General features: G+C 47.0%; 1 protein-coding gene across 2 annotated transcripts in view; it reads left to right on the top strand.

Annotated features, from left to right (window-relative positions):
* Positions 1-26,314, top strand: part of PAPPA (pappalysin 1) — a 554,424-nt gene that overhangs the window by 68,344 nt on the left and 459,766 nt on the right. The gene's annotated exons all lie outside the window — the stretch shown is intronic.

The raw sequence follows: 26,314 nt of genomic DNA, 5'->3' as shown, positions 1-26,314 counted from the left end.
CCTTTTGTATGGAATCATAGAATGGTAGAGTTGGAAGAGACCACAAGGGCTATTGGGTCCAATTCTCTGCGAGGGCAGGTTTTTCTAAGGCTAGTTTCACACTTGCGTTGGACGGGATCCGTTGCTATCCGCAGCCTTGAGGAATTACGGTAACCGTTACAGGAAACCGTTATATTCCTCATAGACTTCTATTAGCTACGGATAGCAACGGATGGTCTTGCATTGCATCCGCCCCGCAGCGCATCAGTTGTTTTGACGCTGACCGTCAGTGAGCGTCGGGCGGATGGAACGCTGCATGTAGCATTTTTCTGCACTTGGCGCAGTGTCAAAAAAACGCAACCTGCAGGATTCCGTCGGCGTCCGTTGTTTTTATAATGGACGCCTATGGTGGCGGATTCTGTTAGAATCCGTCATTTGACGGATTCCGTTAACGCAGCTGTCTTTACACAACTGCGCAAGCTCAGATGTGTAAAGTCAAGGAAAAAAACCTACAACGGATTGCGTTATTTTGTACGATCTGTAGCATGCGTTGTGCCACTATATGCAACGCATCCGTTGCATGCGTCACACAATGCAATGCTACGGATCCCGTCCAACGCAAGTGTGAAACTAGCCTAAATCATTCAGCCATATATATGGAATCATAGAATGGTAGAGTTAGAAGAGACCACAAGGGCTATTGGGTCCAATTCTCTGCTAGTGCAGGTTTTCTTAAATCATCTCACCTATAATTGTAGAATTATAAAATGGTAGAGTTGGAAGGAAGAAAATTTGAAGCAAGATCATACATGAGAAATGTTTGCTACTCCATTCATGGAGGAAGTTGAGAAGAAGAGGAAAATGAGACCTCTGTATTAGTAATTGGTGGTGGCTAGAGATGAGCAAACCTGAAGTGTAAAGGTTGGGTTTCGTACCGAACGCTGGGTGTCCAGGACTCAAACCTGAACATGGTCTGTGAAAAAAAGTCTGTGTCCCAGTTTGGATGCTGTTCATTTGCTAACCATTCGATTCACCATAGGGTTCCTCAGGTACGCTCGGTGCTTGGACCAATGAGAGCCACTTGCAGTCTCTGAATGGCTCTCACTGAAGGCCCAAACAACATTTTAGGATGCTTTGTATCCAAGAAAAGCCCTGCCCTTCCTACTCTGGAAAACCCCTGTTTATGGTTGGCTGTATGTGGGCAGAGAGCCAAATTGCCCAATCATTGACTTCTATTATACTTGTTACTAGAGTCGAGTCTGATAGCTTAGATCTGCTTCAACTTAGATAGGGTTTCAGGAGAAAGTTCAGGTCAAGTCGGGGTCACTAAATGAACTTTTAACTAAAGTCCGGCCGAACTTAGTCAATCAGAACATACATGGGTCTGCTCACCTCTAGTGGTGCTTCCAGTGGTGGGACCTCTAACCATCAGACAACATATAGCTGGGATGATGTAAGAAACCCTGCCCTCGCAGGGGGTTGGACCCAATGGCCCTTGAGGTCCCTTCCAACTCTACCATTCTATGATTCTATAATTCTACGACTTATCACCAATTCTGTCTATATGTGATATTTTTGGTGGTTAAATCCATTTATTATGTAAAGTGTAAGTTTAAATAGAAAGAAAACAAAAATTCCCCCAATGTGAATATGTAGTGCCCCTCGAATCATGTCTTGCCTATACGTTGGGATTTCCTTACTCCTGTTGGTGTCTATTATTGCATATTTTCCTTCTCAATGCTAGATGAATGGATGAATACTTAGATGTTCTTCACTTCTGCTCCACCTTCTTTGTCTCATAAACGCACAGATAAACTGCAGCTGCATCCCCCTCCTCCTGTGATATATTACCTGTATTATTCTAGAATGTTTTGATGACCGAAAAGGTTTATGATTGTTGACCGAGAGATGGCAAAGTAAGGGGGGGTATGAAGCCAGTTGTGATGCCTTATTTCCCCTGTAAGACATATTGTAATGCTTGATATATTACTATGTAGGACTAATACTGATTTAATGATAGATATGGAAAAAATAATAAATAATCTCAATTGGAAACTTGACATTTGTAAAGTAGAAGATAAACTGTGAAGGCTTTGTCTTCAAAAATTCTAATTATTCGGATATTTTAAAGTCTCCGTTACCGAATATTCCTTCTTTTTTGTTACTACTTTTTGGCCTGTTTATTAACGCATTGTTCCAAAATGAAAAGCCATCTTCTGGCACTGATACCTCCTCTATGTACATGAATGGGCTCATTCTTTGACAGAACATGATATGAGTAATTTATTGTATTAATGCTGCCAATAGTCGTATTAGTTTTGGGATGGTCCATTTTTTCAGAATTGAAGAAGTATGTAGCTTTAATAAAATAGGATTAAGGATCAGGGAGGTAGCGTTGTGTTTCACAGTTACATTCGATTAGAGCAAGAATGTTTTTGGCTGCTTTTTCAGGTGTCGAGTATGTATTTATCTATTATACAGTAATATCTTGACTTATGAGTTTAATTTGTTCTGTGACCGAGCTCTTAGCTGAATTTGGTCTTATGTCAAATTACATTTCCCCATCAAAATTAATTGAAATGCTAATAGTCCGTTCTAGTTACTACTTATGTCCCCTCATCCTGGTATATGGCCCACATCCTGGTACCGTATATATGATCCCCAACCTGGTACATGGCCCCCATCCTGGTATATATGATCCCCTAATCTAGTACATAGCCCCTATTCTGGTATATATGATTCCCAATCTAGTACCTGGCCCCCTTCCTGGTATATATGATCCCCATCCTGGTACATGGCCCCAACCCTTGTATATATGATGCCTCATCTTAGTACATGGCCCCCATGTATGATCCCCATCCTTGTACATGGCCCTCATCCTGGTATATATGATCTCAATCTTGGTACATGGACCCCATCCTGGTATATATGATCCCCATCCTGGTACATGGCCCCCATTCTTGTATATATGATCCCACAATCTAGTACATGGCCCCCATCCTGGTATATATGATCCCCTAACTTAATACATGTCCCCCATGTATGATCCCCATCCTTGTACATGGCCCTCATCCTGGTATATATGATCTCAATCTTGGTACATGGACCCCATCCTGGTATATATGATCCCCCATCCTGGTACACGGCACCTCATTCTGGTACATGGCCCGCCCCATCCTAGTACATGACACCCTAACCTGGTACATGACCGCCCATCTTGGTACATATGATCCCCATCCTGATCCATATGATCTCCCATCTTGGTACATGGCCCCACATTTGGGTACATGGCCCCCCCGTACTGGTACATGCCCCCTTATCCTGATACAAAGCCCCCCCCCATCCAGGTACATATGATCACCCATCTCGGTACATGGCCCCCCATTCTGGTACATGGCCACATCATGCCATGGACTAAAAAAACATTATACTCACCCTCCCTCTAATGCTCCGCAGCACGATGTCTTCATCTCATGCAGTCAGCTGATCAGCGTGTGAAAGCGCAGCACTAACATGCTAATCAGCTGACTGCAGGAGATGATGACGCTGCGTTGCGGGGATCAGAGGGAAGGTGAGTATAAGCTGTTTATTCATCATATTTCTGCTCACATCATGAAGCAAAAAGATACAGAGTGACCACTTGTATCTTGAAAAATTCGTAACTTGGTGCACTCTTAAGTCAAGGTATTACTGTAAGCAAAGTATATAAGCAATCCTCATGTTTTTCATAAGGGAATACTGATCTACTTTATAAAGTTTGCTTGATTTTTTTATTTTAGCTTTCAATTTTTTTTATTTATGTTTCAGTTTAAAGGGAATCTGTCAGCATGTTTTTGTTATGGAATCTGAGAGCAGCATTTTGTAGGGGCAGAGAGCCTGTTTTCAACAATGTATCACTTAGTGGACTGCTTGATACAGTTTTGATTAAATCCCTGTTTTCTCTGCTGCATATTTAGCAGCTATCCAATTTGTATGAATCAGCTCACCGTATAAAAGCTCAATCCCGATTCCATCCTGAAGCACGGACAGGCACTGCCACAGCCCAATGAAATGCAAAAAAGAGAGGATGTCCAGCTCTTCAGGCAAAGAATCACGTCTTTATTTCATCATGCATTCTCTGTGTCTGCATGATGAAATAAAGACGTGATTCTTTGCCTGAAGAGCTGGACATCCTCTCTTTTTTGCATATTTAGCAGCGCTCAGAATGTTGAGCTGTGTATAACCTCGCCAAAAGCACTGATTGTCAGCTTCCGGGTAAACACTGTACATTGACAGCAAGCTGTCAATCAGTGGTGGGGGCGGCATTACACAGATTAGCTGGACTAGTTTTCATGTGACATCTAGTCCTGTGCTGAAAATTTCCTGTTGATAAAACACTGATTGTATTGAAACTATGGTAAGCTGCTGAGTAAGTGATACATTCCTGGAATCAGGCTCTCTGCCCCCTACATTATGCTGATTGCAGAAGACATAGCAAAAGTCTGCTGACACATTTTCTTTAACGGGAATAGATGCAAGTATTTGATGCTCAGTTCTAACTAGTTTAAGGTGTCTTTTTCATACCAAAGATGATGACACTAATGAAGGCTGCCTGGGAAAAAGGTGTACAAATTAGCTTTCCGCCAAGAAGCAAAATACTGAAGCCTACTCTGCACTGATGAGGGAGAAAACCCCTGAAACAGCTATCTGTAAAGGGATCCTTAGGTTAGGCTATCAATATCAGATCTGGACCAATTCTAAAAGGGGTTGACCAGGCATGGAGTTGAAGTCTGCAGACCCTCTACTGAATCGTCACAGCATGCGCATTGGGTGCTGTCAGGATTCTCCAGTGCTGGTGGCGGGTGTGGGTGTGTAACCGGAATTATGCAATTTGCATACATACAATCACATGCCAACTAGACTTGCATGAAGTTGCTCAATACAAGTGAATTGAGCGAGACCAAACACATCTAGTCGAAATGTGGACAGAATATGCAAATTGCATACTTGCAGTCACATGACCTCCCCATCCTGCCACCGACACCGGAGAATCCTAACTACACCTAGTGGGACTGCAGACTTGAACCCCAAGCCTCGACAACCCATTTAAGCCCACCACATTAGTTGGCTGTTGGTCGAACGATGGTTTGGCCAATTTTCTCTATGAGAGGGCCATCTCCAGAGACAGCTGATTGATGGGCTAGTGAGAGTTGTAAAGCCTATTCCAAGATAAAAACATCAATATTACCATCCTGGAAAACCTTTCGTTTTTTTTTTTAGTTGATGAAACAAATTGTGTGCATTAAAAGAGAAATAGTAGAGGAAACGGAAAAAAATGAGCATCTTATGTCCTTTTTTGCATGTCCGCACAAGGAAGGGTTAAAGAGTTAATCCCATCTCCAAGATCCTATCCCAATATGTAGTAGGTGTAATAATAATAATATTAGCAAATCCCTCCAATTAGAAATGTAGTATAGATCTCCTGATTATCTATGTCACTTACCTCATGTGCAGGGCATTGCAGCCTAAAGGGGTATTTCCATCTCCGAGATCCTATCCCAATATGTAGTAGGTGTAATAATAATAATATTAGCCAATACCTTCAATTAAAAATGCAGTATAGTTCTCCTGATTCACTATGTCTCTTACCTCATGTTCAGGGCATTGGAAGACATTAGGTATCCATGGTTACAACCATGAGTAACTAACTAACTGTTACTATATGAGTGGTCGTAACCATGGATACTTATAACCACGCGTAACTAGCTAACTATGACTAATTGCGTGGTTGTAAACATGGATACCTAAAGTCCTGCAATGCCCTGCACATAAGGTAAGCAATATATTAAATCGGAAGAACTGTTCTACATTTGTAATTGGAGGGATTTACCACTTGTAGATTTTCTATTGTCAGCAGCATATTGATTATTTTAATGTCAATATTAAGGATCTGAGGAATTTCTAACTTGTCAGGCAGACATATTTACATGAGCCAATCGGTCAGGAAGCAAAAATCACATGACCATTTTGCCCGCCCAATCATTCACTTATGTAAAAGGGGCTTTAAAGGGGTTGTTCTATACTGACCAACCCCTGCTTGATCAATTCAGTGCCCTATAGAAAAGAAAAACAATGGATACTCCTCTCCCGTAGCCATTCCAGTGATATTAGCGCTGCTGTGACACGTGACCGCTGCAACCAATCAGTAGTTGCTAATTGGCTACAGCTGCGTCCGCTGTCACCACTGATCAGAATGCCCGGCACTTCCGGTCATGCGCACTATAAAGCCAGGTGTACGTGTCCCGGCTTCAGAGAGGTCTAGTATGGATGACCGGAAGTGTTGGGGACATCTGACCATGTGCAGTAAGCCTAAAGCCAGAGTCATCAGCGGTGCTGATGATGTTGGGTATTGAATATCATATTAGTACACCCCTGTGGGCGTATTAACATGCTAAGAGGGTGGACTAGTCGGGGGAAGTAACGCCCTTGTGACTAGTCCCTGGCCTCATTAGCATATCATAAAGGATCTTTAGAAATACTTTTTATAAAGATCTCTTTATCTATGCTACTATAGGCTGGGACAGTTAGGCAGGGATTAGCAATATGCACCCAGAACTGCTCGCGGTTCTGGGTGCATATTGCACCTGACTGGTTCCCTTTAAAAAGCAGACCATCCCTTTAAGCCAGGTGTCTTGGGTGTTGGATCTGTGTGGCAATCGGCTAAATGTCAAAGTGTCTCTAAAACTAAGAGACTTTTTTCATCAAAATAAGTTCACATTAGTTAAAAATCAAGTAATTTAGTTGATTATCTGGCATTAATTGGTCAGAACAAATAAATTGGAGGTTCGCGAATGCATAATGCTGCTGGAGAAGAGGCGCCATTTACGTGTAGGATGCTAGAGAGTTAGAATAAAGGCGATGATTAATGTCTCTTACCTTGTTTTGTTGTGCACAACGCCACTGAGAGCAGAGAAAAAAAAAAGGTTTCAAGCCACCATAGTCTGACAGAAGGAAACGTCTAACTCCCTCTTCCAGTTTGTAGAAAGTCAATGTTAGATGATGGACTATTGTCTTAATGCCATGAGGAAACAAAATGAGGGTCCCGTAGGTGATACACAGTTATGTTTTGGAAGAATATGTATTGAACGGGTTTCGGCTCTAAAAAACAAACCTTCATCTAGCACCTGATGAAGGATTATATATTAGAGCCGAAACGCGTTGTATGTTTATTCTTCAACGAACTAACCATATGACTCAGGGCATTGTGAATAGTCCATCATACAGCAATTAATTAATTGATCATGGCTATTTACAAAAATAATCAATTATTGACAAATCATTTAATGATATTTTGAAACCCAGTTGCATATTTTAGGCTGTTAACTAGGGATGAGCAAACCCAAGCTGTAAAGTTTTGGGGGGGTCCATACCGAACATCTTGTGTTTGGTTCTGAGCCCTGAACACAGACTTTTGACTCTTTGTTCGGTTTTTGTTCTGGTTTGTTACCTGAATAAAGCTTGTTGAAAGGTTGAACAGCAGCCAATAAGCAAGCTTTTAGGCTGTGGACACTTCCAGAGCCATCACAGCCATGCCATGTATTGTCATAGCTTTGACTGGGCAAAGAAATAACTGAAAAAAAAAATGATGTGGGCCACAAATAGAAGTTAAATGGTAGTAAGAGTAGGATAGTTAAATACTGTGGTTCCCGGAGGATCATGCTGCAGTCAGACTCTCTTCCTGACCCGCTTATTAAGGTTCATCAATATTCACTGCTTCCCGGCCCACCCTTTGTGCCAGTATCTGTGATTGGTTGCAGACTGCTATACACGCCCCCCCATCCTATGTCTCCATCTGTGATTGGTTGCAGTCAGTTTGCTGAATAGTAGTGTATAGAAATACAGTAAATAATTAAAAAAAAAATGATGTAGGCTCCCGCCATATTTTGATAGCGAGCGCAGGTAAACACCAGCTCCAGTCTGCAGCTCCCACCTGTGAGTTGTACCATGGTTACATATCAAAATAGAGGAGAAAAAGAGGCATAGAGTCCTCCCTATTTTTGATATCCATCCACAGTAAAGTAAAGGGAGGGCTGGTATAGCCATGGATATTGCTCCCCTCAGCCTAAAAATAACAGCCCACAGCCATCCAGAACTGGCACATCACATTAGATGTGCCATTCCTAATGCATTACCTAGCTTATCACAATTACCCTGGTGCAGTAGCGATCAGGGTAATATAAGGGGTTAATGACAGCTGTGATTAGTCAAAAAATAACAGCTGTCATCAAGCCCTAGATTAGTAATGGGAGACGTCTATGAGACATCCCTATTACAAATCCTGTAAGTGAAAACACATAAAACACAATCACCTAAAAAAACCTTTAAAATAAAATACACCCTCTTTCACCCCTTAATTAAACCTCAAAGCACCCTGACAGATCCAATGTAATCAAACGAAGTCCAACGACGATCCTCAGCTATGCTACATCCAGAGCCAGCAGAGAGGGAAAACATGTCTGCTTTCCACAGGCTCCAGGAAACACTGACAGCAGCGCGAGGACCCCACTGTGAGCAGGTGATGTCACTCAGTTCAATGGAGGTCATACCCGAGCTCCCCTGCTGCTCTCAGTGAAAGTGCTGCCGGACTGTTGCATTGCAGATCGTGGCTCTGACCCAAAATCCAACAGTCCGGCAGCAGTTTCAACTTTCACTGGGGGCAGCGGAGGAGCCCCCAGTGTGACCTTTGATGACCTGAGTGACATCACCTGCTCGCAGCCGGGTCCCTGTTGGCTAGTGATGTCACTTAGTTCAGCAGAGGTTGCACCCAAGCCACCTTGCTGCTCTCAGTGAAAGTACTGCCAGACGTTCGACAATTGGGAAGCACTTTCACTGAGAGCAGCAGGGGAGCCCACTGAACTAAATGTCACCTGCTCACAGTCGGTTTCTTCTGTCAGTGTTCCCTGGAGCCTGCGGAAAAAAGACCTGTTTTTTCTATCTGCAGGCTCTGGATGTAGCAGAGATGAGGATCTTCATTGGACTTTGTCTGGATAATACTAATAAAGGGGTGAAAGAGGATGCGTGTATTTTATTTCAAATATAGGATTTTTCAGTGTCTGTATTTTATTTCTTTTCACTTACAGAATTAGAAATAGGCATGTCTCATAGATGCCTACCATTAGTAATCTAGGGCTTGATGGTAGCTGTCATTTGTTGACAAATCACAGCTTTCATTAACCCCTTATAGTATCCCAATTGCCACTGCACAAGGATAATTTGGATAAGCGGAGTAATATACCAGGATTGCCGCATCTAATGTGATGTGTCAATTCTGGGAAGCTGGGGGACTATATTTTTAGGCTAGGGGTGGCCAATATCCAAGGCTCCTCCCATTCTAATAATACCAGCACCCACTTGTCTGCTTTACCGTGAGCAGCTGGGGGATAGCATTTTTAGGCTGGGGGGCAAATATCAATGGCTTCTCCCATTTTGATTATACTAGCCTAAACCTGTGTGCTTTACTGTGCCTTAATTAGCTTGCCCGGAATAGAGTCTGACTGCAGTATGATCCTCTGGGAAACACGGTTTGTAAACTATCATGCTTTTACTACCATTTAACTTCCCTCAAGTGCTTACTATGGCCATTTTACACCCTAGAAATTCTTGTCCCCATTGACTTGTATGTGGTTTGTTGTTCAGGGTCAAGTTTGGGGTCACGTTTGGCTGCCGAACCCATTTTTTTTTTCAGTCCGTCCTGGTTCAGCGAACCCGAATATCCAAAGGTTTGCTCATCACTACTATTGATTACTTAATGATTGGTCCATTGTCGACTAGCTGATCAGTTTGTGTTGTAAAAAGTTTTTATGTAACTCTATGTACATGTACTCCTATTTTTCTGTAAATTCTATAAATAAATCAACTACACTACAGATGGATTATCAATAACTGGTCTCTACTATTATGTAATTCTCTGAGACTTTCTCTTAAGGCCTTGTACATCAAGACCAACGGGAGGAACGCTGATCTTGATGAGGAAATGGGCAGAAGTCAGACACTCCTGATACTCCTGGCTCATGAATCAGTAGCGTCAGACCCTAGAGTAGGATTTTTTGCAAAGTTAATGCCACCACTCATCATTAATTTATCAATTGTCGGTTACCATGCCCTCGTCCCGTCCCAGCTTTGCTCACTTTGTTGGAGCTGAACTAAAATCCGTGAGAAGATTGCCAAAAGTGGCATAATTTTTCACAATCGCCAATTGCTCAAAAATTCTAAAAAGTTTCAAAGCTTTGTATGTTTTTGAAGCTTCTATCTTTAAAGGGAACCTTTGAGCAGATTTGGGGACTATAAGCTGCGGCCACCATATAAGAGCCCACGCTCTTATATACATTATTCTACCATGTTGTGTATAAGAGCCCAGGCCGCTATGTACAATGTAAAAATGACTTTATAATACTTACCTAAATGGTCGCTGAGGTGGAGTTGGGTCATATGGGCGTCTCCGTTGTCCGGTGCCGGCGCCTCTTCTTTTGGCCATCTTTGTCGTCCTTCTTCTGAAGGCGGGGTGCATGACACGTCCTACGTCATCCACACTCGCCGGCATTGAGGTCCTGTGCAGGCGCACTTTGATCTGCCCTGAGCAGGGCAGATCAAAGTATTGTAGTGCGCCTGCGCGGGATCGGCAAGTGTGTATGACGGAGGGCGCATCATGCACACAGACTTCAGAAGGAGGATGAAGATGGCTGAAAGAGGAGGCGCCGGCACCGGAGAGCGAAGATGCCCATATGACCCAACTCCACCGCACCACCCCTTAGGTGAGTATTATAAAGTCATTTTTACATTCTACACAACGGCTTGGGCTCTTATATATAGCATGTTAGAATGCTGTATATAAGAGCCAACTGGTGGTGGCTGCTGCTTATAGGCCCCAAATCTGCTGACAGGTTCCCATTAAACGTTTGTTAATTGGTAACACAGTTTTGCTTTATTGACTTGTGAATTTTTGGAATCAAATTTTAAAGCACTACTACAGCATTGTTTTTTTCAGAGCTGGAGTAGTCATTTTAATCTAAGGTTCCTATTTCCAGTCTTATACTCACTTTTCGGCATCTTCACCTTCTACTGATGCCACTCCGGTTCCATGGCGCCATCTTGGTCAGAAGTTAGAAGTTACAGCACAAGCTATTAATGCGAGTCTATGAGAGCCAGAACGAGACATTCATAGACTTACATTACTTTTTGACCTTTGGATGAAACACTGGAGCGCGCCGGAAGGTCACAAACTGCCAGAGACAGGCGAGACCAGTGCCAATAGAAGATGAAGATGGCAGCAGGTGAGTATACGACAGGGGGAAGGGGATTTAGATTTAAAGCTGTGGTGTTTTAAGTATAATATAAGATCTTTTAGTTAAAACATACAGAGGTTTAGATAAAAACCCAGTGAACGAGTCTAAGAATAAAAGATAGTTGTATAAAGAGACCCAAGGATAAAATATGTTGCCGAATGTGTTTGCCGCTCATCCAAAACTCTGCTTCTTAGATTTGAGCTTTTGAGTTTTTCTTTAAGTGACAGAGCTAGCGTAAATGGAAATACCCTTTGCTTTACACTGCTCTGAGCATTTCTTTCTCCTGTCTCCAGTTACAGGGGGCCTCCTTTTTCCGTTTCTTGAAACTGGCAACAGTCTTATTTAATCAGTGTGCTCAGACAGACATCCAATAGGGGCTCTGCTATGTGATGTCGGCTCCCGTGTGGGTTCAGTGGTCCGCAGCTGTTAGCATGGTTGATTTCTAAGGACTCTTCAGCAATAAAGATAGTAGTAAAATAAAAAGCAAACAAACAACTAACCTGTAAAATTATTGCAAGGGGAAAAAAAACCTAAAAAAATTTAAGAAAAATGATTGTATCAAGATAAATTTGTAATTATATTAAAAATAGTGATAGTGGTTATGAATTTATTTTATTTATATGCTAGAAAAATACATTATATATAGAAATTAGAGAATTGATCCACGTAGGATCAAATTCGAGTCAAATTCCCCAAAATTTACAGTTCCAAGGAAAATCGGAACATTTTGCGATTTGGAAAGAAATCTTGCCCGGGACCACTTTCTACACTACTGACCCATCAGTGAGCAGACTGATCTCATTTTGCACTGGCTTTCCCATAATGGTGTGACATACCATGTGTTACGTCACAGGAGTCCGCTTCATCGACATCTACTCCGATCGCCAGGCGACACCGTGTTCCTGCCGTGGATAGTGCTGGTGGCGGGAGAGGAGTCGATGCCAGCGGCACCGGTGGGCGCAGGCTCCGCTCATGCACTGGTCTGGGTTTCCTGGGGATCTGCAGTGCCACTGGCTGACTGTAGGTGGCGGGTGTCTCCCAGCTGAAGTACCATCATTCAGCTACAGCCAATGGGAAGACACCATATCCTTTTTAATACCCCTCATGTCTGCTAACCTTTGCCAGAGATAGTTCTGAAAATTCTGGCTTCTATTTCATCCTGTTCTGTGATTTCGTGTGCTAATTACCGCTTGTTTCCTGACTACCCTCCTGCCTGCTGTCTTTGTACCGCGCTGCCCGATTCGGTTTTGACCTCTGCTTGTTTCTGGTTACGTCTTTGCCTGCCGATTCTGTCCCTGTTCTGAGGAAAAACTGTGGAAAAAGAAAGCGCAATAGGGTCTTACCCCAATATATACAGGGTGAGGCAAAGAGTAATACTACTCACCAAACAGGGTTGTGAAAGTCACAACACCTATAACAGCATGTAACACCAAGTCCCGGCAGCGGTCCCCATAAGGTAGATAACAGAGAGTAGTAGAGTTGGGTTTCACAGCCGCGCCAAAGACCACTGGATCAGATTAGCTTAAGATTAATTCTTCTTTATTTCATGCACAGGTCGAGTCAACGCGTTTCAGGAGACACAGCTCCCTTCTTCAGGACAAACCAGCAAAGAATCATCAAATCTCTGTCCCTGTTCTGCAATTCCTGGTTTGACCCTGCCTGATGACTACTCTCTCAGACTGCAGCCCTCCACAGGTAGTGATCTCCAGGGCCCTGTGTAAATCCAAATCTCTGTATAGGGGTTAAAGGGTTTCAGGGTTCTTGGAGTCCTACTTGGTGAGTGGCTTCCCTCTTGCCTGTCCATTAAAGCCCGTCTGAGTCTGTGGATCCAGGCAAGCGTTATACCATGACATTGATGTACTTTGTACCACATTATCATACCTTGTACAGTGGTGGTCAGTACCTGGGTAACCATACATCAGCGGTTCCAAGTAGAGCACAGTTGGGCATAGGACCTCCAGTTTCTCTCTCTCGTCACCTCTCCCTCTCTACTCACTGCCGGTGCTCTCCTTCTGACCTCGTACCTCCGGTGTGTTCACTCAAGGCTCAAGACTTTTAGCTAGACCTCAGAGGTCACTCCATGTAACTGTAAACTTTTTGACAGTTAGGATGATCAGCGAGTGGAACAGGCTGCCACAAGAGGTGGTGAGTTCTCTTTCAATGGAAGTCTTTAAAAAGAGGTTGGATGGACATCTGACTGGGATGATTTAGTGAATCCTGCTTTGAGCAGGGGGTTGGACTAGATGACCCTGGAGGTCCATTCCTACTCTACCATTTTATGGTTCTATGATAATATGTAGCAGATTATGACTTTCAATGACCTTCGAGGTATGGTGGTGGCCGTAAGTCCTGATCTAGAGTAAATAGGTCAGGAGATGTGGTTCGCGATGGGAAAAAGAAGAGTTGGCTTCGAGGCATGAATGACAGGTAGTGAGTAGGGTGCGGCCAGGAGAATGGTGAGGAGAGTATATTTTTTTCTGTTTTTACATCTTACATTTTGAGGTCTTGAGAGAACCGAGAGCATAATAAGGAGCATCCAATTTACGGAGAAAAACTGCCATTTTGAATTTCCTAGGAAAATTCACGTGGTTTGGGAAATTAAAATTTAATCAGATCTGATTGTCTCAATTAGCCCTGCAAGATTGAATTGTCTTCAGGCAAACAAGCATCTAAGGAGAATCTTGTGTAGAACATGTTCATATACTGATATCCAGGGGCGGAATGATCATGGTCGCAGGTAGCCCATCGGCCTCAACCCTGCTTTAGCTGGATGTGCGTTCGAGACCGCACATCCAGCTGAAATGCATCACAGTGCATAGACACTGCATCGGCTCCTTGCAATGCGATACACGCTGCTAGCCAAACAGAAGCCGTCAGCTTTCAGTGGCGTCTCCTTGACTGAGGGGGCACATGACAATGACGTCATGCGTTACCATAGCATGGATGCCTAGGAAAGCTACCATCCACTGCAGGACGGCTATAGAGGAGGATGGCGTGCAACATGAGAGCTGGGGATGGTGAGTTTGGTATATACCAGGAGGGGACAGTATATACCAAGAAGGGCCCAGGAGAGGAACATATATACCAGGAGGGGCCCATGAAGAGGACAGTATATACAGAAGGGAGACCGTATATACCGTATATGAGAGACATATATAACAGGATGGGGAACATATTTACCAGGATGGGAGTATATATACCAGGAAGTAGCCCAAGATGGGGGACATTTACCAGGATAGGGGACATATTTACTACATAATGGGGAAAGAGGGCAACTCGTATGTCTTTATTGGATTTAAAATGCTAAATGTATATATATATATATATATATATATATATATATATATATATATACACACACATCTGACCAACATGCAGGGGGCCCAGGTCCAAATTTTGCACCAGCGCCCATCGAACTCTAGTTATGCCACTTGCTGACACCAGTATTGAAAAAATAGGTATATGACAACCAAGGTGATATCTTTCATGGACAGAATAGTAGATGTTGCTGCTCTTGCTTTATTTTGCACCCTATTATACTCCTTCCATGCAAATTAGCTCTTCAGGAGAAAGAAAAATGACTTGCCAGTGCCGTCTTGTGGAATCAATATCTCACCCACGAAAGAGATAATTCCATCACAGCCATTCATGACTGAGCTAGGAATACCTTTCTATATCTGTGTAACGTCTGCCGTTGACCACAGACTCAGGATGATTGTCATGGACAGACTAGGTGTAGCCACCAAGTTGGCAGGATCTTAAGAATGCTGAAACCCTTTAACCCCTGTACAGGGATTTGAAATGACACAAGGTCCAGGAGATCGCTGCCGATGGAAGGCTGCAATCCAGGAAAGAGTGGACGTCACGCAGGGTCCAAACCTGGAGGCATAAAAAGGGACAAAATCGACAGGCAGGAGCAAAGTCAGGAAATCAGGCAGAGATCAAAACCGGAGATAGCAGAGAGGTAGAAAAACAACAGGCAGGAGAGTAGTTAATGAGCAGGCAGAGGTCAAAACACAGGGATCAATAGTCAGAACAGGAACCAGACACTAGCAGGAATACAGAACTATTTCTGGTAGTGACCAGCAGACAAAAGGGGGAATTAGAAGGGTGTGATGTCCTCCTATTGGCTGTAGCTGAATGGTGGTAACTTCAGCTGGAAGACACACGCCACCTACAGTCAGCCAGTGGTACTGCACATCCCAGGGAAACCCAGCTTAGTGGATGAGTGAAGCCTGCTCCCACCAGAGCCACTGGCACCGACTCTTCTCCTATCACCAGCACAGTCCATGGCGTGAATATGGCGGCACCTGGTGACCGAAACAGAAGTGGCAGGAGCGGACTCCGGTGTGGACGTGACAATGTGGTGCTAATAGTGAGCCACCCAAGTTCTATTTATCTGAGTCACCGAATAAGTATAGTTTCCTATGGGAAATAGGGAAATGCATAGCACTTGACTTTTTGTGTTATCCTCTCCACCACATGTAGGCAGATATTCTGATCTCAGTCACGAATGAATGGCTGAGATGGAATAACCCTTTAATGTGCTGTGCCACTTGTCTTAGAATATTTATCTAAATGGTCTTCTTCAAAAGGAAAGTCTGCAGGCAGCTGTTTTGGGGTTCTTGCCCCCCGTATCATTGCAGATGGTTTGGACTGTTTTTTCTCTTGAAGTAGAATCTGGATTGGTTAACCCTTGTCTGGAACCATGATAAAAAAATCACTAGTTGTACCAATCAGCATGGGGTCACATTGACCTCATGGTACCAGATAAGGGTGAAATACCCCAAGTCATGTGCAAAGGAACAATAAAGGATCAGCCATTAACATATTGGGTGGCTTTTCCAAATATTTGGCCCTTAGCAGGAGATGACACAGGCAGAAGAGAGTTCTTGTGCGAGAATAATATTTGGGCCCTTTGCAGTCCAATAGCCCATTGTAATGCACAATTCCACTGTCTTTGAAGGTGGAAGTGGCCACCTGACCTCTTGGGCCTCAACTCTACAGGTTGCCCCTTGCCAGGCAATAAGTCTTCTTTCTCCCGAACGAGAACTACTTTTCATGATTTTTTTGGGGGGAAACATTGCTTGATCTGTAAGTCTCACCATGCCAAATGACAATGACCACAAGGAGGAACAACACTCCCTGGAATTCACATTCGGCACTCTGCCAGTCCTTACCTGCATTGGTGCCAATATACAATATATATATATATATATGAGGTAGCGTGGTCGGCTGCGCAGCAGAAGACACGGGATCCAGGCACCAAGGGTCACAGCACACCTTTTAATATCCAAACAAAAGTCCACAACTGTACACATGTGCCTCTCCGGCAGAGAACTCAGGGAGTTGTGTTCACTCCCTCACACCCGACACCCCCGCCCTTGTTCCTGTTTCCTTTTAACCCTTCCTTCAGCCTGTAGGGAAACAGCATTAACCCTGGAGTGGAGTTACTTTCTATCATGGAGTGAGCACAACTGGGGCGAGACATACCGGCCGTCATAGATAACCCCGGTCACAGTCTCACATACCCCCCCCCTCAGTTCAAGCGTGCGGGGTTGAACTCTCGCCATCAAACACGTGCCGCGGGACAAGGCATCGGCGTTGCCCTGCAACCTACCGGCCCGGTGTTCAACCGTAAACCGGAAGTTCTGCAGAGAAAGGAACTACCGGGTAACCCGGGCATTCCGTTCCTTGGCGGACCTCATCCAGACCAGCGGAGAGTGATCCGTCACCAAGCGAAACTGCCGTCCCAGCAGGTAATAGTGTAGGGACTCCAAGGCCCACTTGATCGCCAGGCACTCCTTCTCCACTACGCTATAATTCCGCTCGGGAGGGGTGAGCTTCCTACTTAAGAAGGTGACGGGGTGTTCCTCCCCCTGAACTACCTGAGACAGCACTGCACCCAGGCCGACCTCCGAGGCGTCAGTCTGTACTATGAACTCCTTCTGGAAATTAGGGTTGACAAGAACGGGCTGTCCGCACAGGACCCCCTTCAAGGCCCGGAAGGAGTCCTCGGCCTGCGGAGTCCAGCGCACCATGACGGACTTCTTGCCTTTGAGAAGGTCCGTCAAGGGGGCTGATAGTCCCGCAAAATCTTTTACAAACCTCCTGTAATACCCCACGTTACCCAGGAAGGCCCTAACCTGCTTCGTGGTCAGGGGTCTAGGCCACTTCTGGATCGCCTCAACTTTGTTAATTTGGGGCTTAATCACTCCTTGGCCTATTACGTAGCCTAAGTAGCGGGCTTCCGTGAGCCCCAACGCACATTTCTTGGGATTGGCTGTCAATCCGGCTGTTCGGAGCGCGTTCACCACCGCTTGTACCTGTTCCAAGTGGGTCTGCCACTCAGAGCTGTAAATAATGATGTCATCAAGGTACGCTGATGCATACGCCTGGTGGGGTTCCAGCACCAAGTCCATCAACCTCTGGAACGTGGCCGGAGTGCCATGTAACCCAAAAGGCAAGACAACATAGTGGAAGAGACCCTGCGGCGTAACAAAAGCGGTTTTCTCCTTGGCGGACTCCGTCAGTGGCACCTGCCAGTACCCCTTGGTCAGGTCGAGCGTGGTAAAATATCGCGCCTGTCCCAGCCTATCAATCAGCTCATCCACCCGGGGCATGGGGTAGAGATCGAACTTGGATATTTCGTTCAATCTCCTAAAGTCATTGCAGAACCTTAAGGAGCCATCGGGTTTTGGTATTAGGACAATGGGACTAGCCCATTCACTCCGGGATTTTTCGATGACCCCCAGGCATAGCATTGTCTTCACTTCCTCTGATATGGCTTGTCTTCGAGCCTCCGGCACTCGGTATGACTTCAGGCGTACCTTCAGGTGAGGCTCGGTGACAATGCCATGTCGTATCAGACTGGTCCTACCAGGCAACTCGGAGAAGACATCGGGGTTCTGCTGAACCAGCCGTCTGGCCTCTCGCCTCTGTGTCTTGGTGAGGGCTTCTCCAATCCTTACTTCCGGTTCGTCCTCTCCGGAGGTCGCTGGAGCCGGATGTGAACGACCCGAAGAGGAGGGAGATGGGGAGAAAACAACCATCAGGCTTTCCCGTTCCTGCCAAGGTTTTAATAGGTTGATATGGTATATTTGTTCAGGTTTCCGCCTACCGGGCTGCAATACTTTATAGTTGACCACCCCGACTCTTTCCTTTATCTCATAGGGGCCTTGCCACTGAGCCAGGAATTTACTCTCCGCCGTGGGGATTAAAACCAACACCTGATCCCCGGGTTTAAAGGTCCGCACGGTGGCTTGTCTATTGTAGTGGCCGCTTTGCGCGGCCTGAGCCTCCTGTAAATGCTCCTTCACAATTGGCATGACCGCGCTTATGCGGTTCTGCATTCCTAAAATGTGTTCAATCACACTTTTATGGGGGGTGGGCTCTTGCTCCCATGTTTCCTTTGCCAGGTCCAACAATCCCCGGGGATGTCGCCCGTATAACAATTCAAAAGGCGAAAACCCCGTGGATGCCTGTGGCACCTCTCGTATGGCAAACATCAAATAGGGAAGCATCATATCCCAGTCTTTCCCGTCTTTGGAGATCACCCTTTTGAGCATGGTTTTCAGGGTTTTATTGAATCGTTCTACTAACCCATCCGTCTGAGGATGATACACAGACGTACGCAACTGCTTGATCTGGAGTAGCCGGCATAGCTCTTTGGTTACTTTAGACATGAATGGGGTCCCCTGATCCGTAAGTATCTCCTTGGGCAACCCCACCCGGCAGAACACAGCAAACAACTCCCGAGCTATAAGCTTCGCTGCAGTATGTCTGAGAGGTATCGCCTCTGGATACCGGGTGGCATAGTCAACGATCACTAGGATGTGTTGGTGCCCTCGAGCGGACTTTACGAGGGGCCCCACCAGATCCATCCCTATCCGTTCAAAAGGGACTTCTATAATGGGTAACGGTACCAACGGGCTGCGAAAGTGGGTCAGGGGTGCGGTAAGCTGACACTCCGGGCAGGTTTCGCAGAACCGTTTTACCTCCCCAAAGACCCCGGGCCAATAGAACCTTTGCAATATTCGCTCCTGCGTTTTCTTGACCCCTAGGTGGCCACTCATCAGGTGTTTATGAGCCAAGTCGAGGACCCGCCGGCGATACGGCTGGAGCACCACCAACTGCTCTACCCCCACGCCCCGTATTTCATCTACCCGGTAGAGTAAATCCTGCTTAAGAGCGAAATGGGGGTACCTTACCTGGGCACCGGGCAGCTGTGCCACCCCGTCAACTACTGTCACCCGACTCCGGGCATGTATTAATGAAGGGTCCTGGAGTTGGGCTGTCCCAAACGTATCCGGGGACGCCTCCAACTCCGGGATGGGCTCGACCGTCTCAGCCTCTCCTGCCAATACCTCTAGGGGCGACCTATCGGGTTCACATTCTGTCCATATCATGGGGACCCCTACGGCAGGCGTCCCGGATTCAGGATTGTAGGGCTCAGGTCCCGGACTGACCAATATCTGAGGGGACTTAGGAGGTCCCTTCCATAAAGTCCAAAAATAGGGCAGATCCCTTCCTAGGATCACGTCATAGGGAAGAGTGTTAATAAGTCCCACCTCATGTTGCACTTGACCGCAAGGTGCTGTGATGGTGACAATCCCCGTGGGATAGTATCGGCGGTCCCCATGTATGCAAACCACCCCCACGGTACGTCCTGTGGCCTTTACTTTAGCCCTCAAGGTTGATCGCACAAGGGTCACTAAGCTTCCGGAATCCAACAAGCCTGTAACCGGACATCCATTCACCTGTATTTGGCACAAGTGGGGCTCAGTCTCTGGGGAGACCAGGTCAGCGGTACACACCACCTGAGCATACATTGAACCCCGCCGGGTAACCCCACAATCCATGGGCTCCGTGGTGAGTGGACACTGGGCTTCCATATGTCCCACCCGCTGGCACCGCCAACATCTAATAGGGACGGAAACCCCCTTGACGAGTTGTCGTTTAGGGTATATAGCCTTCCGGACCTCAGGGACGGAGGGCGCGGCCTCAGACGGGACGGTAGCGGACTCCTGCCCCGGTGTCAGCGGTGGGTCCTTGGCCCTAGGCTTGGAGGGGCCGGACCGACGAGCGGCACGCAAAGTCTCAGTGTCCCGTATCAAGTCCTGCGTAGCCACATGCCACTCTACCAGGCCCACTAATTGGTCCAGGGTACTTGGGTCGCCCTGTCCTACCCACCGTTGAATGGTGACGGGTAAAGTGCGCACAAAACGATCAACTACTACCCTTTCCACCATTTGCGCCGGGCTCAGAGTGTCAGGCTGCAACCACTTCTTTACGAGATGCAACAAGTCATAGGCCTGGGAGCGTACGGGTTTGGCTTCCTCATAGAACCACTGATTTACCCGCTGAGCCCGTACATAGGTATTCACCCCCATCCGAGCAAGTATTTCGGCTTTCAGGGTCGCATATTCTAAGGCGTCCACGGTACAGAGGTCCAGGTACGCTCCCCCGTCAGATAGGGCGACAATACCTCAGCCCACTGGGGGGTCGGCAGCTTTTCCCGCTCGGCCACCCGCTCAAACACCACCAGGAACGCTTCCACATCATCCCCCGGGGTCATCTTTTGCAACGCTTGTCTCACCGCTTTCCGGACGCTGCCGTCGTCACCCGGTCCCGGGGTTGTTGCTGCCGGTCCGGCACGGATCGACTTGGCCAGGAGAACCATCTGTTCTTGGTGCCTTTGTTCCTGCAATTTCAAAGAGTGCTGCTGATGATCCAACGACCGGAGCAGGTGTGCATTGATCTGTTGCTGCTGCTTTAGTATTTCCTCCATGGCGTCGCCGGGTTTGGGCTGTAGTATAGCCGCTTGAATCCAGGACATGTGCTACCGGGTCACCAGAAATGGAGGCTACACCTCACCGGGCTGGCATGCCCGCATTCTCCACCATATGTGAGGTAGCGTGGTCGGCTGCGCAGCAGAAGACACGGGATCCAGGCACCAAGGGTCACAGCACACGGTTTAATATCCAAACAAAAGTCCACAACAGTACACATGTGCCTCTCCGGCAGAGAACTCAGGGAGTTGTGTTCACTCCCTCACACCCGACACCCCCGCATTTGTTCCTGTTTCCTTTTAACCCTTCCTTCAGCCTGTAGGGAAACAGCATTAACCCTGGAGTGGAGTTACTTTCTATCATGGAGTGAGCACAACTGGGGCGAGACATACCGGCCGTCATAGATAACCCCGGTCACAGTCTCACAATATATATATATATATATATAATGTGAGGCAGTGACAGGGGTAATATTTGAAGACCGCTATGTGTCCCCCAGAATGTGTCTGGAAACCCTCTGAGTTTGCTATAGCTATTACTGGGAGTATAGCACAAAGGGTAACAGGGAGACAGATCCCTCCTCCCAGTCCAGGTTTTGTAGCAATCCTCATGTCCGGCATTTTCGTTTAAATCATGCAGAGCACAGCAGGGTGTGTCTCAGTTGAGAGCCAGGCTTGGTGAAGCTAACACATGCTGTGTGAGCTGGGCTGGCTCTGTGTGGAGTGAACACAGGCCAAGAGTGTGAGCCTAGGAGAACCTTACACAGATCCCTCCGGTTAACGGGGTCCTAAGGTAACAAGACTTTTTGATGCAAAGAATTTGTCTATATGCACTGGCTGTGATCCGGAAGAGACTTTGACAGTGGGAAATTGGATCTATTTATGCTGCAACAATAAATAGACTGTTGGTGTGAACACGCTGCTGCCTCACTGCCTCATGTTTTTGCCCAAGCAACGCTGCTACCTCACATTATGGTGGAGAATGCGGGCATGGCAGCCTGGTTGCTAAGGGCAATGGCCTAAGAGGTACTTACCCGGAAAAAAAAAAATTTTTACTGACTGTTTGCGGTGGATCGGCGGGTCCACGAAGCTTACAGGCGTTGCAGCCTGGTTGCTACGGGCAACAACCCAGTTTTCACATGTTTATGATCAAGCCTGCAAAGTTACAGTTTAACTCAGCAGTCCCTATGGAGGATCTTGTAAAGCAGCTGGCCCAGTCTACTGCTCAACTACAGCAGGCTTTTGCACAAACCAGTGCACAACAGCAACAGGCTAATGCTCAGCAGCAACAGGCTAATGCTCAGCAGCAACAACCAATGTCCAGCTCCAGCGGGCGTTAGTTTAGCAACAGGAGACAAACAGCTTGTTGACTAAGCAGCTTTCTGCTCTGCGAGAAGCGCTCCCAGCGGTAACTCCAGGTCATCCAGTCCTTCCTGCGGCCCAGGACAGAGTAAGGGCGGCACTTACGAAGATGAGTGCAGAGGATGACCCAGAAGCCTTTCTCTCCGTGTTTGAGAGGACCGCTGAGTGAGAGAAATTGTCTATCGACCGTTGGACTGATGTCGTGGCCCCGTTCTTGGTAGGTGAACCCCAAAAAGCCTACCTGGATCTCAGCACGGAGGATGCCAAGGACTATGGCACACTGAAAGGTGAGATCCTTGCACGAATGGGGGTTAACACTTATCTCCGGGCCCAACGAGTGAATCAGTGGTCCTTTGAGGAGGGAAAACCTGCACGTTCACAGGTCCATGTCTTACTGGACCTTGTAAAAAAATGGCTGCAGCCGGAGACCTTCAACCCCGGACAGATGATTGAGCGGGTGGTGATTGAACGGTTTGTGCGGACTTTGCCAGCCCCCATTCAACGGTGGGTGGGACAGGGGGACCCCGGTACCCTAGACCAGCTAGTGAATTTGGTGGCATGCTACACAGCTACCCAGGAGTTGGTCCGGGACTCTGCTTCACGGCGGGCACTCCGTAGGGATACGCCCCCTTCACAGTTGGTAAAAGACTCCCGTCCCTCCTCGGGTGCTGCCCCGTCTTCAGCCCTGGCAGAGAGTAAACCCCAGACTAAGGTCAGCCGGAGTCCCGGTTCCACAAAGTCAGACACCCGAAACAGGGACACCTCTGCTGTTATGTGCTGGCGGTGCCATCAGCTCGGGCATGTGATGGCACAGTGCCCACTCACATCAGAACCCATGGACTGCCGGTACGCTCGCCGGGTATCAATGTATGCCCATACTGTTTGTACCGTAAGCACTGTTACTATGGGGGAGGAGCCCCATCTCTGCAAAGTACGTGTTAATGGCTATACAGCAGAGGCTTTGTTGGACTCAGGAAGTGTAGTGACTCTTGTACATGCCTCCTTGGTCTCCGGGGAAAACCCTACGGGACATAAAGTAGGGGTACTTTGTATTCATGGAGACCTACGTGAATACCCTATGGAAAGGGTCACCATTGCTACCTCGTGTGGAGAGGTTCAACATGAAGTGGGGGTGATGAAAAGACTTCCATATGCTGTTATTTTGGGAAGAGACTTGCCCCTGTTCTGGACATTATGTGGGAGGCGACCTAGCCCTCCGAGGTGTATGATTGAACGAGGCCCTGAGCCGGACGATCCCGACTCAGGGATACCTGCCGTAGGGGTCACCAGTATAGGGACAGAGTGTAACCCTGCCAGGTTCCCCCTAGAGGTAATGGCAGGAGAGGTTGAGCCACCCGAGGCAATCCCGGAGTTGAACGTGTCTCCAGATAATTTCGGAACAGCACAGCTCCGGGACCCCACATTGGCTCCTGGACGTGGAAATGTACAGGTAATTGATGGGGTACCCCAGCGGCCTGGTGCCAGGCTGGAAACTCCCTACATGGCTCTAAAGCGAGAGTTGCTCTATCGGGTTGATACAATCCGGGGGGAAATAGTGGAACAGTTGGTGGTCCCTCAGCCGTACCGCCGTCAGACCTTGGAATTGGCTCATAACCACCTAATGAGTGGGCACCTAGGTGAAGAGAAAACGCGGGAACGCATGTTTCAGCGGTTTTACTGGCCAGGGGTCGGCGCAGAAATTAAGAGGTTCTGTGAGTCCTGCCCAGTTTGTCAGTTGACCGCAGCAACGCACCGTTTCCGTAGTCCTCTGATACCTTTACCCATTATAGAGGTGCCTTTTGAGCGGATTGCTATGGATCTGATCGGACCCATTGTAAAATCAGCCTGTGGTCACCAGCACATCCTGGTAGTGATGGATTACGCGACACGTTATCCGGAGGCCATTCCACTACGTCACACCTCGGCGAGGCTTATTGCTCGGGAGTTGTTTGCTATGTTCTGTCGCGTGGGGTTACCCAAAGAAATCCTGACCGATCAGAGCACTCCCTTTATGTCTAAAATTACAAAGGAACTGTGCAAACTCCTCCAGATCAAGCAGCTACGCACGTCAGTGTCCCATCCCCAGACTGATGGTCTAGTGGAACGTTTTAATAAAACTCTGAAGGCTATGTTGAAAAAGGTGGTCTCCAAAGAGGGGAAAGATTGGGACATGTTATTGCCCTATTTAATGTTCGCTATCCGCGAGGTCCCACAATCTTCCACTGGGTTCTCGCCATTTGAGTTACTGTATGGCAGACATCCGCGGGGACTGCTGGATATAGTTAAGGAAACTTGGGAACAGGAGCCCACCCCTCACAAAAGGACAGTGGAATACGTTATGGGTATGCAGGATGCAGGATCGTATCACGGCAATAATGCCCATTGTTAAAGAGCATTTGCTGGATGCTCAGGCAGCCCAAAGTACTCAGTATAATAGAAAGGCCTCCATCAGGTCTTTTAAACCGGGAGATCGTGTCTTAGTCCTAATACCTACTGCAGAAAGTAAGTTCTTAGCCAAATGGCAAGGTCCCTATGAGATCCGGGAGAAAGTGGGGGAAGTAAACTATAAGGTGTATCAGCCAGGTAGAAGAAAACCAGAGCAAATCTACCATGTAAACCTGCTGAAGGCGTGGAAAGACAGGGAATGTATGGTGGCTGATGTAACGTTGGACCTAACCTTTTCAGGTGCCTTGACAACAACAAAGGAGGAGTCCCCTGATGATGAATTGGGAGTGAGGATAGGGGATTCTCTCTCAAAACAGCAGAGACGGGAGTCTCGGAGGTTAGTACAGCGGAATACGAATGTGTTCTCAAGCCTACCCGGCCGAACAACCGTAATCCACCATGATATTGTCACCGAGCCTCAAGTAAGGGTACGCCTGAGGCCATACCGGGTACCAGAGGCTCGTAGGCAAGCCATTGCGGAGGAGGTAAAAAAGATGCTCCAACTAGGGGTTATTGAAAAATCCGCGAGCGAATGGGCCAGTCCCATTGTGCTGATCCCGAAACCAGACGGTTCTTTAAGATTCTGTAATGACTTCCGAAAGTTAAATGAGGTTTCGAAATTTGATATGTATCCCATGCCCAGGGTCGACGAGCTGATAGAGAGACTGGGACGGGCCCAGTACTTCACGACTCTCGATCTCACTAAAGGTTACTGGCAGGTGCCGCTGACAGAGGCGGCAAAAGAAAAGACCGCTTTTGTCACGCCAGGGGGGCTCTATCACTATGTCGTCTTGCCATTTGGTTTACATGGGCTCCGACAACGTTTCAGAGATTAATGGACATAGTGTTAGAACCCCATCAACCATATGCCTCCGCATATTTGGATGACATCATCATCTATAGCAATGACTGGAGCACCCACTTATCTCAGGTACAAGTGGTAGTGGATTCGCTCAGAGCTGCTGGTCTGACGGCGAATCCAAGCAAATGTGCTATGGGTCTCAAAGAAGCCCGTTACTTGGGGTATGTGATAGGCCAAGGGGTTATCAAGCCACAAGTAAACAAAATCGAAGCCATTCAAAACTGGCCTCGTCCCCTTACCACAAAACAGGTAAGAGCCTTTCTGGGTATAATGGGGTATTACCGACGATTCATACCCAATTTTGCTGGGAGGTCAGCGCCTTTGTCCGATCTTTTAAAAGGGAAGAAGTCGGTCATGGTCCACTGGAATACACGAGCAGAGGAAGCCTTTCAGGCGCTAAAGGTAGTCCTATGTGGTCAGCCTGTCCTTGCCAACCCTGACTTTCAAAAGGAGTTTATAGTACAGGCAGATGCCTCTGAGGTGGGTCTGGGTGCGGTTCTGTCCCAGGAGGTAGATGGAGAAGAGCACCCGGTCACCTAATTGAGTAGAAAACTC

The sequence above is a fragment of the Anomaloglossus baeobatrachus genome, chromosome 9 (genome assembly GCF_048569485.1).
Source record: "Anomaloglossus baeobatrachus isolate aAnoBae1 chromosome 9, aAnoBae1.hap1, whole genome shotgun sequence".
Taxonomy (NCBI): domain Eukaryota; kingdom Metazoa; phylum Chordata; class Amphibia; order Anura; family Aromobatidae; genus Anomaloglossus; species Anomaloglossus baeobatrachus.
Note: the sequence above shows the minus strand (reverse complement) of the source record. Positions and strands in the feature narration are given on the sequence as shown.